Raw genomic sequence first — 16,887 nt, 5'->3', positions numbered from 1 at the left:
GACCAGACTTATTCATCATCATCATCATTATTATTAGTCATAGTATTTGGTATAGTGCCTGTCATATAATAAATATTTAAATACTTGTTCTATGAACAGATGGATGAATATATAGAATTCTACAAATATCATCAAGGGGATTCTTATTCAGGTAAAATTGTACCAAATAACTTATGTGATCTCTTTCCCCTGAGATTCTGTGATTCTGAAAGATTTAGAAAGGTAAATCCAACTTCTTTCCTTTTCTAAATGTGAATCCTGTTTTATTTAAATGTAAGCTACTCAAGACTCATTGATTGCTTTTGCTGTTTTAAGTGCAGTTTCAAGCTGTTAGTCTTTTTTGAACAAAGTTCTGCTTGTATGACTATAGCTCTAGTAGAGAATTTCACCTTGTGGCAACAGTGAGTTCTAAGAGCAAACTTCAATATAAAATACAAAACTTGTGATGCACCACAAAATTACAGAACACCATGAAATCTGCCTCTAAAGGGCAAGGTTAATGTACAGCCTCTCCTGTATCCTTTATGCTAACATTAAGTAACAAGTTCTTTAAGCAGCTTCAAATTAGGCTAGACTTCTGTTTGGCCAACCATTTAACTGGCACAGCTACAAAATTGTTCCGTTTGAATTACAATGTGCTAGAGTGCTACAAAGGCTGTTTTCCAAGTTTTGTTATGTTATAAAATCAGCAACAACCTAATCAATTTTTAGCACTTAAAAAAATAATCTCCTAGAATCATGTAAAGAGAAGGGTTGTGCTGAGGTCATTTACATGAGCTTATTCATTATTAAAGACCTTCTTTATTTCTCTAAAACAGAGGTAATTCTGATCTTTGTCTACTTTCATATGCAAATAACTATAATTTTGAGTATTTACTGATTCCAATAATGTGATTTAATAGCTCATATTTGTAAAATAGTTACAACAATTTATCAAAGAATACCTCAGGCATCTCAACATGGTGTGGGAGTGACCCTGTGTTCTAGAAAACTGTCTACAGATTGCAAATTACAGATACTAAGGAGTATAGGGGAGGTGGAGGAGGGATCAGGTTGAGGGAGAGGGGAGATGGTAAAGAGAAGTCAGGAAGTTGCCTGAGTTCTCCACAATTATCCTCAAAAACAATGCTCAATCAAAAATGGATTCTGGAGCAATAGAATCCATAAAAAGATCAAGTAAAACAATTTCCAAGCTTAAGATAACTTGGAAGGACAAAAGGGGGGCACAGTCCACACAGTTGGTGCCCTGCCAAATCAGCGGGAAGCTCTTAGCCTCAGTAACCAAAGGTCCTTGGTCCAGGCTCAGCAGGCAAGTGGCACAGCAGGCTAGTTTTGTGGCCTCCAACCCTAGCACAGAAGGCAAATTGCCTGCCTTGAATCCCAGAACAAAAGGACAAACTAGTCTGCATCACCAATCCAGTAGGCAAGCCACCAGCACATGAGGCCCAGGCATAGAAAACAAGTGACCAGACTTTTGGACCCCAGCACAAGAACATTGGAACAGTGTCCTCTGTACCACAGGAGAGATAAACTCTTTAAAAATAATCAAAACCCCAAAAAGAGCCTTGACCATAAAAAGCAACAGGGAAGACCAAACACAAAATCAGAGGACAAAAATATCAAAATTCCTACATATGAAGCTCTAAAGGGGAATATGAATTAGTCTCAATTCTAAAAAGTCCTCTTGAAAAAACTCAAAATTGATTTTGAAAATCAAATAAGAGAAAAAAAAGTGGGGAAAATTGGTGTTATGGAGAATTGGGGGGGGGGGAATCAACATCTAAGTAAAGAAAGCACCTGTGTAAAAAAAAAAAAAAAAAGGTGACCACACTGGAAAAAAATTAACTGAGAGAAAATGAAAACAATTCCTTTAATGATAAAATTAACCAAATGGAAAAGGAGGTACAAAAACTAGCTGAAGAAAATAATTCCTTGAAATTAGAATTGGACAAATGGAAGCTAATTACTCTATGAGACATCAAGAAACTGTCAAACAAAATTAAAAGAATGAAAAAAAAATAGAAAATAAAAGTAAAATCCTTCATTGAAAAAACAACTGACATGGAAAATAGATACAATTAATCTAAGAATTATTAAATTACCTAAAAGCCACAATCAGAAAAGAAATCTAAATAGTATATTTCAAGAAATTATCAAGGAATCTGCCTTCATATCCTAGAACCAGAAAGTAAAATAATAATTGAAAGAATCCACCTATCATCTCTAAAAGAGATCCCAAAATTAAAATTAAACTCTAAATTTCAGAATTATTGGGTTAAAGAGACCATGGTTATCCATGTTTCCTGAACCACCACCATTTTCTTGACTTCTGTCTTGCCATTGGACTTGAATGATTATTGACTTTGTGCACTTAAATCTAATTTACGCGCAAGTAAAGACATCAACTTTTGGTGTCATGGGCCCTTTTCAAAATGGAGCACAAACAAAAACAACCTATTCCTGGGCTCCTGAAATATTGTTGGTTCAATTGGCCAAACCACACTTCAACAGATAGCTAGTAACATGTTTTAAAAAGTTTTTATTTTGTGTGTTTGAAGGAAGGTTAAGCTTCTTCTCTGGAAACACTTAAGACCATACAGAGAGAAGGGCAGAAACACAAGGAAATACAATCCCCATCCCACACCTCCCAAAACAAATCAGCCCACTGATTTCTCACACTGGAACATAAACCAATATCTTCAAAGCCTTTAATAAGATTGTTATTATGCTCAACTACCTAGTGAGTAAATAGTATAAAAAACCACAGTGACCCACATGAAACTTTCCAGTCTCTAGTAGGATCAGATTATATAATTATATAATTGCACTCCTAAAATGAGTCTTCTGCATCAGACTGATGCACTTGCCAATAATATAAGTAATTCTTATCAGAATCATAAAAACTAAAACCTAGCAAAGTATTGTAGTTAGATAGCAAAGAAAATGAAAGCTTCTGGCTTGCAAAATTCCATGTTTAAAATATTTCAGGTGTCAGGAGTTCTAGATAAGAAGCAGGGCAGGAAGAAGTGAGTAGCAGATTAGAGTAAAGAGTCTGACTTGGAAATAAAGTCAGTTCCATATAAAATATCTATAATTAAGTGGTTTTTTTTTGATACTGCAAGTATTAATCATTTCTCTCAAGTAAAAAGGGAAGGTAAAGTATAGAATACCATAATCTTTTTTTTTTTTTTTTAACATTAAACTAGTTTCTAGAGGGTTTGGATTCAGAAGTTCTAGTAAGATTTTCTTTTTCTTTTACTTTAGCTATGTTTAATTCATCTCCAAAGTTAGACAGAAAGATAAGGAAATATGAATTTATATAATATCTACTATATTCCAGGTACTATGCTTAGTGCTTCACACATATTATCTCATTTGGCTTTCAGCAAAATTAGTAAGTGGGTGACATTTATCTTTGGCAATCTCTTTTTTCTCTGTAGAGGCCTCTTTTTGTTCCTAAACATTTTTTATGTCTTCCCCTTCCCATACAGTCTGAAAAAGAATCCAATGTTCTGCTGCTATCTTTGGCTTCACTATAGTCTCAATCTAGCCTTTTACTCATCCAAGAAGAATAAATATCCCTTGACATCCACCTTTCCCATACCCCCAAATCATTTACCTGTATCCCATCCCTTCTAGGCCTGGTAAAGGTCTAGAAATTAAATAGTCAAACAGGGTAACATATTTACATGTCACTAGGAAACTTCTGAGATTGGAAGCTTCTGGGGAAAGTGATATAATAATTTAATTCAATTTAATAAACATTTATTAATCACCTACTATGCTCCAGACACCAAACTAATTAGATTCTGGGGATACAAAAATAGGCAAAAGACAACTCCTCCTCTCAAGGAGCTTAGAATCTAATCTTATAAATAAAAAGGTTAACAGAGGATTGGGAGTAGAAATTCCACTTAGGTTTGCCACAGATTAATCTTAGACATATCACAACATCTATATATTTCACTTTCTTAACCACAAAATAAGAGGCCTACAGTTCCAATGGACTATGATGGATAAAGCTATGTGTACCCAGAGAAAGGATTGTAGGCACTAAGTGTGGATCACAACATAACTTTTTCACCTTTTTATTATTATTATTTCTTTGCTTTTTGTTTTCTTTCCCATTTTTCCCCTATTTGATCTGATTTTTCTTGTGCAGCATGATATTTGTAGAAATATGTATAGAAGAATTGCACATATTTAACATATTTTGGATACTTGCTATCTAGAAGAGGGATGGGGAAAAGCAGTGAGAAAAATTTGAAAGATAAGATCATGCAAAAGTGAATTTTGAAAACTATGTTTTGAAAATAAAAAGCTTTTATATCCCAAAGAAATACTAAAGAACGGAAAGAGACATATATGTGCCAAAATGTTTGTGGCAGCTCTTTTTGTAGTAGCTAGAAACTGGAAGATGAATGGATGTCCATCAGTTGGAGAATGGTTGGGTAAATTATGGTATATGAAGGTTATGGAATATTATTGCTCTGTAAGAAATGACCAACAGGAGGAATACAGAGAGGCCTGGAGAGACTTAAATCAACTGATGCTGAGTGAAATGAGCAGAACCAGAAGATCACTGTACACTTCAACAACAATACTGTATGAGGATGTATTCTGATGGAAGTGGAAATCTTCAACATAAAGAAGAGCCAACTCACTTCCAGTTGATCAATGATGGACAGAGGTAGCTACACCCAGAGAAGAAACACTGGGAAGTGAATGTAAATTGTTAGCACTAATATCTGTCTGCCCAGGTTTCATGTACCTTCGGAATCTAATGTTTATTGTGCAACAAGAAAATGATATTCACACACATGTATTGTATCTAGACTATATTGTAACACATGTAAAATGTATGGGATTGCCTGTCATCGGGGGGAGGGAATAGAGGGAGGGGGGGATAATTTGGAAAAATGAATACAAGGGATAATATTATAAAATATATATATATAATAAAAAATTATTAAGTAAAAAAATAAAAAAATAAATAAAAATAAAAAATATTAAAAAAAAGAAAATAAAAAGCTTTAAGATGAAAAAAAAAAATAAATCATGAAATAATAAAAAGAGGCCTATTCCAGCACCTATTTTATCTTTAAAATCCTATGCTTCTTTGAAGAGAGATGCTTTGGGAAGAAAGGGTCTTTAGGCCACTAAAATTGACTCCTGCTAAGCCTCAAGTACACTCCTGCTAAGTGGCTTAACTCATGTACTTTCAACTCATAATACAATCTAATTTCTGTAATAAAAATTCTAGGTCTCACTAACAATTATGATTTTTTCCATTCTCTCTGACTCTGTCTCTATCTCTCTTATCACAAAAGTCTAGAATTAAGCAAAAACTTCCAGATATTATATTTTTGAATTGTTTGGATTTTTATAATATTATCTAGAATTTAGGTCTCTTCTATTGATAACTTGTGCTTTTAAAAACCTGTTTTTCATATTTTTCTTGTTTAACCTCTGAATTTGTCATAGTCCCTGTATTTGTTCTAGTTTGGAGGTATAAGGAATAAAATTAAATGTCAATTTTGGGGATAGATATGTAGTGCAATAGATAGAGCAATAAGCACTGGCCCTGAAGAAAAGAGAATGTGAGTTCAAATCTGGCCTTAGACCATTGATATTAGCTGTGTGAGTCATTTCATCTAGATGCCTTATCAAGAAAAAAAGTCAATTATGCTATCCCAAATAAGAGTTTAGAAACTACCTGTGAAGAATAGTTTGGAAACAAATAACATCTTTAATATGACATGAGTAAGTTAGTTACCTATTTTTAGCCTAACCTTTCTGTTATAGGATAATATTATTGGAGCATTACTCACTTTATTATGATAAAGCCTTCAGACTCCATTAATATTTTCACATGTTAATCCTAATGGCTTTTGAAACAGCTTTTATAACTTTACTGGGGAAATCTCCATATAAGATGACCTCTAGAGAAGGAAAGATTTGTCCTTTAACATATAATATAGATGGACAAAGTTAACTTTGCCAGATCTACAGGAAGATAAAGTCACTGAAATAAGACTTTATTTAATAAAGTGAAATCAACAAGAAAAGAAGAAAATAAATTACAAAATAATTTATAAATAAATACAAAATACAGAAAAATTACAAAATAAATTACAAATCTGGTAGCCATTCATATTTTTTAGATTGGAGCTGGAGGGGTAGCAAGGAACATTATGGTGGTGGTGGTGGAGTGCATAGAGTGCTATACCTGGAATAAGTAAGAGCTGAATTCAAATCAAACCTCAGGCATTTACTTAACTGTATGACTGTTATTTCCCTCAATTTCCTCAAATATTAAATGGGAGTAATAATAATAGTACTCACTTCCCCAAATTGTTATGAAGATGAAATGAGATAAAATGCTAGCACATAATAAGTACTATAAAAGATTAGTTATTATTAGCTTTGATTAAGTGGGATTGGATTATATAAAATAGCCTTTAGGGATTTTCATAAGTATAATTCTTCAAAATAAAGACTGTTTGGTGTAAAGGGTTTTTTTGCTCATTGATAATGATGGCAGAAATAATTGAGTATGTGGAATGCCAGTAAAATGGGGCTTAATCTACTTTATAAATGAATTTCTTTAATAACTTTCAAAAGTAACCAAAATACTAAGCCTTCATCCTTCTGTTAAGATATTTCCTGGCATAATCATTTTATAGTTTATAAAGGGTTTAACTTATCCTCTATATCACTGATTGGTACTTATGTACTAATACTGAGTGCTTCCCTAAAGTGTGTGTGTGTGTGTGTGTGTGTGTGTGTGTGTGTGTGTGTGTGTATTTGAGAGAGACAGAGAAACAGAGAGAGACAGAGACAGAGACAGACGGAGACAGAGAGAGTCACACACACATACACACACAGAGAGAGATAAAAGATAGGAAATTTAACACATGATACTTTCTACAAATTCTTGATAAGATTTTAAACATCAAAAAAATCTATAAATTCAATATCATTAACTGTTAGGGATAGCAAATAAGTAAAAAATATTCTTGGATAAAAAATTTCATCTGCAAATTCATATTAACACCTTTCCTGTCACCTAGAGAAATGAAAGGTCAAACCACTTACCCAAAATCCTACAGTCAGTATGTGTTGGAGGTATAATTGGAGGTATAATTTTAACCCAGCTCTTACTGACACTGAGACCAGTTCTTGGACATGCTGATTCTTATAGTAGCAGCATATTTAGCAACATATTTATTGAATTGAATTTATTTGAAAAAAAGAAGTAGACTTTAGGGGTTCAGGAAATTAGTATTATTAGACTTATTTCTGATATCTCCTTAACTCTCAGCCACAACTAGTCTCCCACTCCAAAGATAATTTTCTTTGTATTCTTGACTTCCCTCAAGGTACATAAGTAACTAACAAAATATAGATGAAACTCAAGGACAAATTTCTACAGCTAAGGTCAAATGAAAGTTTGAAACTAGATCTTTGACTGCTCAAATTGCTAAATTCTGCAAGCTCTTCCTTGATGTAGATTAATACAAAACAGCTCTATTTTCTCTTCATTAAAATCCATTATAAATGAATCTTTTCATTATAACTGTGTCTGACTTCCAGACATGAAAGAACAATGGGTCAAAGAAGGGGAAGAATTTCTTAGCTATTTTCTTCATCTTCACATATTATATAAGAAAGGGGGAAAGGTGTCTAGAGTTATAATAAGGATTTGGGGGAAAAGGCAGATTGGGACTTCTTTTAACTTGTTAATGAATTTCTTTGCTAACTTTCAAAAGTCACTGAAACTCTAACCTGCCACCTTACTTTCAGGAATAGTTCCACTGTCCTATAAAGAGGGTGAGGATGTTGGAGGTGGGGAGGAGGACACTGAGAGAACCTTAATCGTTTATGGCTTGCATGCTAATCTCAGAGAGCAGACCAGGAGCTAGAGTAAGCCCCAAGTTTCTGCCACCTGCAGGTGCAAGGATGAAGTATGAATTGGGAAATCCTGCCAAGTCTCATGGAACTTCATCAGTGCTGCAACATTTCAGGATGTTGGCAGTCATTCTCTAAAATATTGGGACATTTGGAAAAGGAAACACATTTAATATGAAATGGAACTGCCAGTGAATGTTTAAAATTGGAAAAATATGTCTGAGCTAGGAACATGAGAAGTTAAACCTTGCATATATACATAAACACACATACATTTATTTTATCTCTGTCTCCATCTCCCTTTCTCTTTCTCTCAATCTGTCTCTCTCTCTGTCATCTGTCTGTGTCTCTTTTTCTCTCTCAATCTGTCTCTCTGACTATCTCTTTCTGTGTCTGTCTCTCTGTCTCTGTCTTTCTTGCTCTCTCTGTTTCTCTCTGAATCTGTCTCTATCTCTTTTTCTCTGTCTCTCTGCCTCTTTCTGTCTCTGTCTCTCTTTTTCTGCCAGAAGTGAGTCCACAATAATAAATTAGCACCTGTAGGGCTATCTCATATCATTATAGCAATTTGAAAAAAAAAACTTTTCTGAAGAAAAGGAAAATTAGAAGTCCACTTCTTTTTTATTATTATTATTTCTACATTTGAATGACTTTAATTATCCTCACAGCATGGGACTGCTAGACAGAACTGCAACATAGTTCTTTTGATGGAGTTTTTATCTCTTATAATCTTGGATCTTGCTCTCATCCAGGCCTATTCTACAACCCAGATAGTATAGCACCAGTCTCATTTTATCACCTGATACCTCTATGACCCCAAAATCTTAGTTGAATAGTTGGCCTAGCTTTAGGTAAAATTATGACGAGAAAAAACCGGTTTTAAATACTATCAAACTTTCTTTTTTGTGTGATTTTTTTATAGTTTTCCTCCCACTACTCCCAGTTGTCCAGAACTGTGATTTTAATAGTATAGCAAATTTCTGAGAGCATGATTATCTCTCAATGCAGAACAGTATGTTCTCTGAAATTTAGACTCTTAGTTTCCTGGGCCCTGAAATTATTTGTCACTCAGCCCTGAAGTATCAGAAGCAAAAATTTGAACCCAATTCTTTGTGACTCTTTCTAGTCACTATGCCAGATTATCTCCAATATCTAACATACATTTATATATTAGCCCTTTCAAGAACCCCCTGAAGTTTCACAGCTTTTTGTTCCTTTAAATAGACTACATAGAAGAGGAGAAGAAGAATAAAAAAATTTGGAGCATAGCATCTTCAGGTAACATTTTTAACTCAAATCACAGAGTTTTGACCTATATATGAGGTGAGCCCTGACTTGTAGGAAAATAAAATATTGAGAAAATTGGGATTTTTTCGCTCTAGAGATATCCTTAATGTTTTGCAAATGTAACTTGCTACAGTTTCAGTTGCTATTTTTCAACTCCCTTTCTATCCTCATTTGAATATATCATATGCCTCTTCAAAACACTATGAGACCAAAGTCTGGATAACACCCTTAAATACCATCTTTACCCTATCATTTTGATCAAAAAGGCTACCCTTGACAACTCTACATTAGAAAGTATTAAAGAAAATACTTTTTTCTTTAAGTGTGGAATTGTTCTTTATCATTTTATATTTAACTAGCCTAGACTTTGTGCAGTTATGAGTCTATAAAGTCAACTTATCATTTAAGTGAAAGTTTTGCTATATTTCTATTTTTTAAAGGCATATCTTCTTTCAGGAAGATTGGTTTGGGTTATATGATAACAATAATAATTAAAACAAGCCCTGCTGGTGATAAATGATTGCTAAGCTTGTCAATGATTTCACCAAGAACATGTGCTAAGGCAGTGGTTACAGTTTTTGCAACTTGGAGATGATTTTTTAAATTTGTATTTAATCCATTTATTTGTGACATTCGTTTCAAATTTCTACTGCACCATTGCTTCTTTATATACACTGAGAGTTTGCGACCTCAGTTAAGTTTCAGCAAATTCAAGGTTATGGTATTGTTGTGCACAACTGATAAACCTGTAAAGTAAATTCTCAGAAAACATTCCTAAAAATATGATGATAATAAGAGTTGATGTTCATATAAAGTTTACAAAGCATTTAGTTTCATACATTATCTCATTTGAACCTTACAACAATCTCCTGAATATATATGTAATTAATAGTAGTATTGTCCCTATTTTATAAATAAGGGGGGAAATTCTCCGTATTTAAGTGACTTGCTCAAGGTCATATAGCAATTAAATATGAAAAGTGAGGTTAGAACCAAGGTCTTCTTGATTCTATACACAATGCACCATTCTGATTTTTATATTAACCATCAAAGAATGACTAATGAAAACTTATAGTCTATTCCCTCATACTTCTGGTAATTTGAATTAAAATCTTTATATTGTTGCTTGGAATTTTACCAGACATCCTGTCCTTGTTTCTATCTTCATTCACATGTCGTTCCTCCCCCTTCCTTCCCCAAAAGAAAACAAAGAAGAGAGGGATAAGGAAAAAGAAAGGAAGAGGGAAGATAAGAAAGAAAGAGAGATAAAGAGAGTGAGAAAGAAAGAGACAGAAAGGAAAGGAGAGAGAGAGGAAGTTATAAAGGAATGAAAAAGAAGAAAGGAAGGAAAGATAGAAGAAAGGAATGAAGGAAGAAATGACAAAAGAAGAAGAAAAGAACAAAAGAAAGAAGGAAAGAAGGAACAAATGAATAAATGAAAAAGAAAGGAAGGAAGGAAGGAAGGAAAGAAAAGGGAAATAGTAAGGAAGCAGAAAAGACAATTGAAAAGAAGAGAAGAAATGGAGGCAGTGATCCCTGAAGTCTACATAGCAAGGATCTTTAAGTCAGTGCAGTTTTTTTACACTCTTTTGACACTTTAAATAAGATATATATATATGCTGCTAGATGTACCAAGTTTTAAATGATGAACCAAGGAATATAATACATCAGAACAATGCTCTTCTCCAGACGTTTTTCTGAATGAGCAATGTGCCATCCAGAATGGGCTACTAAATGTTAATGGCTCTGAAGCTAAACAAATTTGAACTTTATTGAAATCTCTTCATAATGAGGGGGATTGTTAAATTATATATAGGATTGAAGAATAGTAAGATGATTGCAGAGAGTAAAGCAGGGGAACAATAGATCATACAGACATTCAGAAATTATAGGATGAGAACCTCTAACCTTTTCCTTGTTGGGGCTCTTGAAATACTTTAGTAACCAGAGAATTTATTCCTGTTTCAATAATGAAATTAATAGCTAAGACACGAGACAAGAAAATAAAAAGAGAAAGGGTCTTTTGCTGGCCTTAAATACCAATTAATGTCTTCCATTCAACACCTTTCTACTTGACATTCTTCTTGTAAATAAAATGAGAAAATCAACTCTGAATTATAGGTTGGAGCAAAAAGTTTGACTTGTCCTTCTGAAAGAGTTTCATGTCTGTACTATTTTGTTCATTAAAAACTAGAAGAGTGATGTCTTTTTCCAGGGTTTCAGAAATAACTGCAAATTCACTCTCTTTTCCCCCTTCCAATATCCTATGGAGGAAATTGTTTTAATCTTTTTTTTAATAAAAATGACTGATTGTATGCAAGCCAAATGACATAGCCTTTCTCTAAATTTCATTTGTTGGTACAGTTGAATTACTTTGAACTTTAACACTGAAAGAAAATCCAAATAGATGAGGAAGATCTAAATTTGCAGGTAAGCATTATGTTAAATATTGATCAATAAGTTGAAGAATAATTTCCACTTTGGATATAGGCTTTGGGAAATAATCGCATGATTGTACTCTTATGAGTTGTTATAGGAAACAGGGTAAAGCATGCATCACCAAGAGTTTCAGTTCCTGAAGGTGGAGGGAAAAGTAGATTAAATCAAGGAAATCATTTTAAAGTTGAGGAAGTCCTTGCTTCAGTTTTTCATTCTGTAAGAGATAGTTGTTTCTTACCATCATCCATCATCTACCCACACACATACCTAAGTTGGAGAAGAGGCCTTGACATTTATCTTCAATGCTCACAAGCCAAAAAAAAAAAAAAATTAAGTCCACTACAACTTTATTTTATATGGAAAGTATGAGTTTCTGATTATAACCTCTACTACTGTTTGTCCCATTGCTTGGATCTGGGTTTCATTCAGCGATCATGAAATCATATATTAAGATAAAAAATAAAACCAGAATCTTTACAATCAATGTGGAGAATAGACTATATATGGAGCAATTTCATTGGATGATAACAGATTACAGATGAAAGTTTCTGGGATTTAAGAAAAGTGCTGACTTAGACTACTGAGCAACTCTTTGCATTATTCATTGTGCTACCTAGTTATTAAGAAACTGCACTGTGAAAATCCTCAATTGTCAGGATAACTATGCATTCATTTAGTTTCCCCATATTATCCTGGATAATCTTATACTTTAATTAGAATCCTATGTAAGGTAGAACTTCTTGGTGAATAGATAATGAGAATAGAAACTTTCCTTTAAAACTTCAATTTGAATTAGCCTTTCATTCCAATTGAACAAATATCTATAAAGTACCAGCTAGGTGCAAGGCACTGTCCTAGGCACTGGAAATGCAAAGAGAAAAAAAAAGTGTTTTTGTCCTGAAAAAATTTTAATTATTGGTGTGAGTGAAGAAGGCATAACATGTGCTTTCAACATGAGTATATAAATTAGTACAACATACTTATGAAATATGATTAGAATGAAGATAAACTAAAAGAAATTTCAATCTGGAAAGAATCTTGATAAAGGAGTCAATTCAGAAAGATCTCCAGTAGGAATATGAACCTTAGTTATACTTTGACAGAAATTTGGAACTCTAATAAATATAATTGAAGAGGTCCTATCATAAAAGATAGGGAGGATCACCTTGTAAAGAAGTTATCAGTACAGAAAACAGAATGCTTACTCACATGATATTATATGCTTGATTCCTCCAGCAGATAATACCCACCATCATTCATTTCCACCTCACTTTTCAATCTCCCTATCTATTGGTTCCTTTCCTGCCACCTATAAAGATGCACATGTAGCTTTCATTAAATCATTCATTAAACCAACTTCTTAAGCCATCATTCAATACTACTCCTTTCACAGATAGAAAATCGTTGTTATGGCCTTCAATTGCTTTCCTCTTATTAACTTTTCAATACTTTGCAACCTGATTTCAGTCCTTTTCATCCCACACAAACTGTTCTCTCCAGAGTTACCCTGGATCTCTCAATTGCCCAATCTAATGGACCTTTTTCTGAGTCTTCCTTCTTCTTGGCCTTTCTCCAACATTTGACACTATTAACTAATCTCTCCTCTATCATACCCTTTCCTTATTACTTTTTAATACGACTGCTGTCTTTTGGTTTTGGTCTTACCTGTGCTTGTCCTGTGCCCTGTAATAGTTTATCATTGATATCTTGCTTCCTAACTGTGAGGGCAATCCAAAGCTCTGTATGGATCTTCTTCTATTTATACTCTTTTTCTCTTGGCGAAATCAATTCCTATAACTTTAAATTTCATCTCTATTTTTCTCCTTCCCTGTCTTCTTTGCTCTATAGTTTTGTTCTTTGCTTTATAGTTTTGTCCTTAAGTCCTAAGATTATACATTTGATAAAACTGTATTTCTTGACACCATGGGAAGCAATTCTCAGCTGCTGTTGACCATTATCTAATTAACCAATTTTCCAACAAACAAGAACTTAAGTATCTTGGCAACATCAGGTCCTCTGCCCTCATTTATCCCCATATACTATGTTCAAATGAATGTCATCTCAAGAAACAACAATAAAGAAGACAAGGTCATAAGGACTATTACTATGGGAGTAGATGGTTAAGAGGACTGGGATCACAGTTGTAATTATAAGTTACATAATTAATTGCATGAGGAAACCTTTGCATAAGCAGCATTACATCTTTATAGAATTCTGGGCTTGTTCTTTTTGAAGTCATAGGCCTTTAATCCCAAATGTTGCTCCACTGTTCTTCCTCATCTTCCTTCTCCAATTTCTCCCATTTAACCATCCATCCCCTGCACTTCCGCAAGTGATCCTAGGGTAAATGAATGGATGGAATTTAGACAAAGAAAAGACAAATATATACAGTATTGTATAAATAAGTTAAGGAAAATTAAATGGAGAGATATAATAGATGATACATATAGGTAGATAATATATAGAAAAATTACCTCTTTGTAGATGATTTTTAGACCTATCATATGTATTGCTATGTATATCCGTGTGTGCATATACATGTATATATGAATATATATACATATATGTATATATACTTACATATGCATATATACATACACATGCACATATTTAGATAGAAATATATATTATATTTTCATCCAGGTGTTCTATGGCCCAACCAAATTTCTTAATAGTTCCACAAAAATTAAGTTCTGTCTCCATAAATTTTTATAACCTGTCACCTATATCTGTAAAACACCTCTTTCTCAACTCTACCTTTTGGAAGCACTGTTTTTAGTCAAAGTTTATCTCATAAATATCCCTTTTATAAGAATTCTCTTTTGAGACCTCAAGCTTACCTTTTGCCAAGATTCTTCTTATATTTAGATATTTATTTTATACATATTCTATATGTATATGAATAGTATCTCCCCAAATATAAGATCCTTGAGAAAAAGAACTGATTCTTTTTGTTCAATCACTAGCACAGTGTCTAACACAAAGTAGGTGTTTAATAAACAGTTGTTGCTGGATTACTTGATCGGTGAAAAGCAAAAACAGGAGTCCAGTTTAAATGGAATGATAAGTATGCAAAGAAGAATAATATGAAATGAGTCTTGAAAGATAAATGGGGACTCTATTTTGGACGGTTTCAAATGTCATAGAATCATGTAATAAATGAGTTAGATGCACACATAGGCTACTATCAGGCAATAGCTGCAAGCAAAAAAATCTATCAGATGAATTGGTCACCCTCACCTGCAGTAAATCTCTAACACCCATATTCTAAGTCTTCTTTAGTAATATTTTGCATGGGAAAAGAGGTAACAGAGTAGTTTTAGTCAAAGAATCACAGAATGTCAGATATCATCTAATCTAGTAACATTTTTCTAAGATAAGGAAACTAAAACAGTGAGAAACTTAGTCACTTATTCAGTTTTACACAAATAATTTGTACTACTATATACTATGACTATACTCTGGCTTCTGGTCCAAAACTATTTCTCCTCCACTATACAGAGCCATATTAATTATAAAATCAATATCATTGATGGCACAATTTCATTTACTTGTTTAAGTGATTCAATAGATTGTAAGACTTTTACCTAAAGAATAAGAACTGTATTATATATTTTAAAATCCTTATACTGCTTTGAACAAAGTATGAATTTTAGATTTTTCATTTACTTTCTTTGATATATTGATTTGCCAAGAAATTGTCACAATCATAGTTCAAAAAAAATCAGTGATTACATATAGAAATAATTATATAAAAATACCTGGCAAACTATATACTAAATTGATGTAGCAATAGATAGGTTCATGAATAGATCATTATTTACGCTGGGAAGTACTTAGTTGTGAATTTATTTCAACAGTTCTACATGTCATTTCAACAGCATTAATAGCTGTAGATAAAAGAAACTATATCAAGTTATATAATGCAGTGAGAAGAGAACAGTCTCAGAGTCTCCAGAATGTACTTGTTGTATGACCCAACACATCTCTCAATACACCTAGGTAACTCTCTAAGACCATAAGTTAAGGAAGAGTTGTAAGTCTGTATTGATGCAGGACGGAAATGCCCTCAGCAGGAACTCTTTTTGCCAATGAAATCACAAATCCAAACAAATTGTATCCAGCACTTCTAAGGCACCATAAGAGGCTTGAAGATCATGGATAATCTGATATGAAAAGTCATAGGGTCAACATTATACATTTTAGTCAGAAAATAAGCATCCACCAACCAGATCGTCGGAGAATTGTTTAGATAGCTCTAACAGCCAGGAAGTGGGGTGGATATAGCATACTGAGAACTCAGGTCTCGGCTTGAAGCCAGGAGTCAAGCACTTTCCACTCACCACTGATGTTCATACGAAGTGAGTAATTAACCTAATGCAACAGTGGAGAGTCATTTAATAATAACTATTTCCATAAGGCATAAAGGTTATAAGGCACTTTGCATCCATTATTTCATTTGATCTTGACAACAATCCAGTAAGCTAAGTCCAACAGCTGTGATTATTCTCATTGAGAGTCAATGTGTCATAACAGATTGAGGGCTCAACATGGCAAAAAGGAATAGGATTCAAATCTTGTCTGAGACGCTTACCAAATATGTGTTTCTGAACAACTGATCCTGAACCTCAGTTTCCCCATGAAATAAAATTAAAATAATGAAAATACCAACTCCATAGAATTTTTTTTCTGCATCAAATGGGATACTATATTAAGATATTTTGTAAATTTTAAAAAGCTATATAATTATGAAATATTCTTCTTTATCTATGAGATTGTTTCTCAGTGTGTAGGGTGGGGGAAGGAGGTGGGGAGGCTTCTTATATTCATTGAGATGAGTACTTAACCCATAGAAACACAACTAGGAAACAAGATTTGAATTCATTTCTTTGCTAATTCCATACCTTATTTGCTATCTCCTTTAACATATTACCACTTTAATAAAGTCTTTTGTTACAATTACACATTCTTCTAGGTCATTGAGCAAATTATCTCTCATTGAGAGCTTCAGAACTATTAAACATGCTTTTAAGAAAGTATGTAATAAAACATTCCAAATGTTTAATTTTCAGTATGCATGTGTCAGTCTTTTAATGATTCTAAGTCTGTGTCTGAAAAGCACTGAAAATAAGAATGAAAAATAACAATTTCACTTATCCACCCAAATTTACTATTCTAAAAAGCATAGTTGAAAGAGAACTTGCTTTAGAATCAGGAATTCCTGGGTTTAAATTCTTCGTCTCACATACTGAC

Source organism: Sminthopsis crassicaudata, chromosome 3, assembly GCF_048593235.1.
Source record: "Sminthopsis crassicaudata isolate SCR6 chromosome 3, ASM4859323v1, whole genome shotgun sequence".
NCBI lineage: Eukaryota > Metazoa > Chordata > Mammalia > Dasyuromorphia > Dasyuridae > Sminthopsis > Sminthopsis crassicaudata.
Note: the sequence above shows the minus strand (reverse complement) of the source record.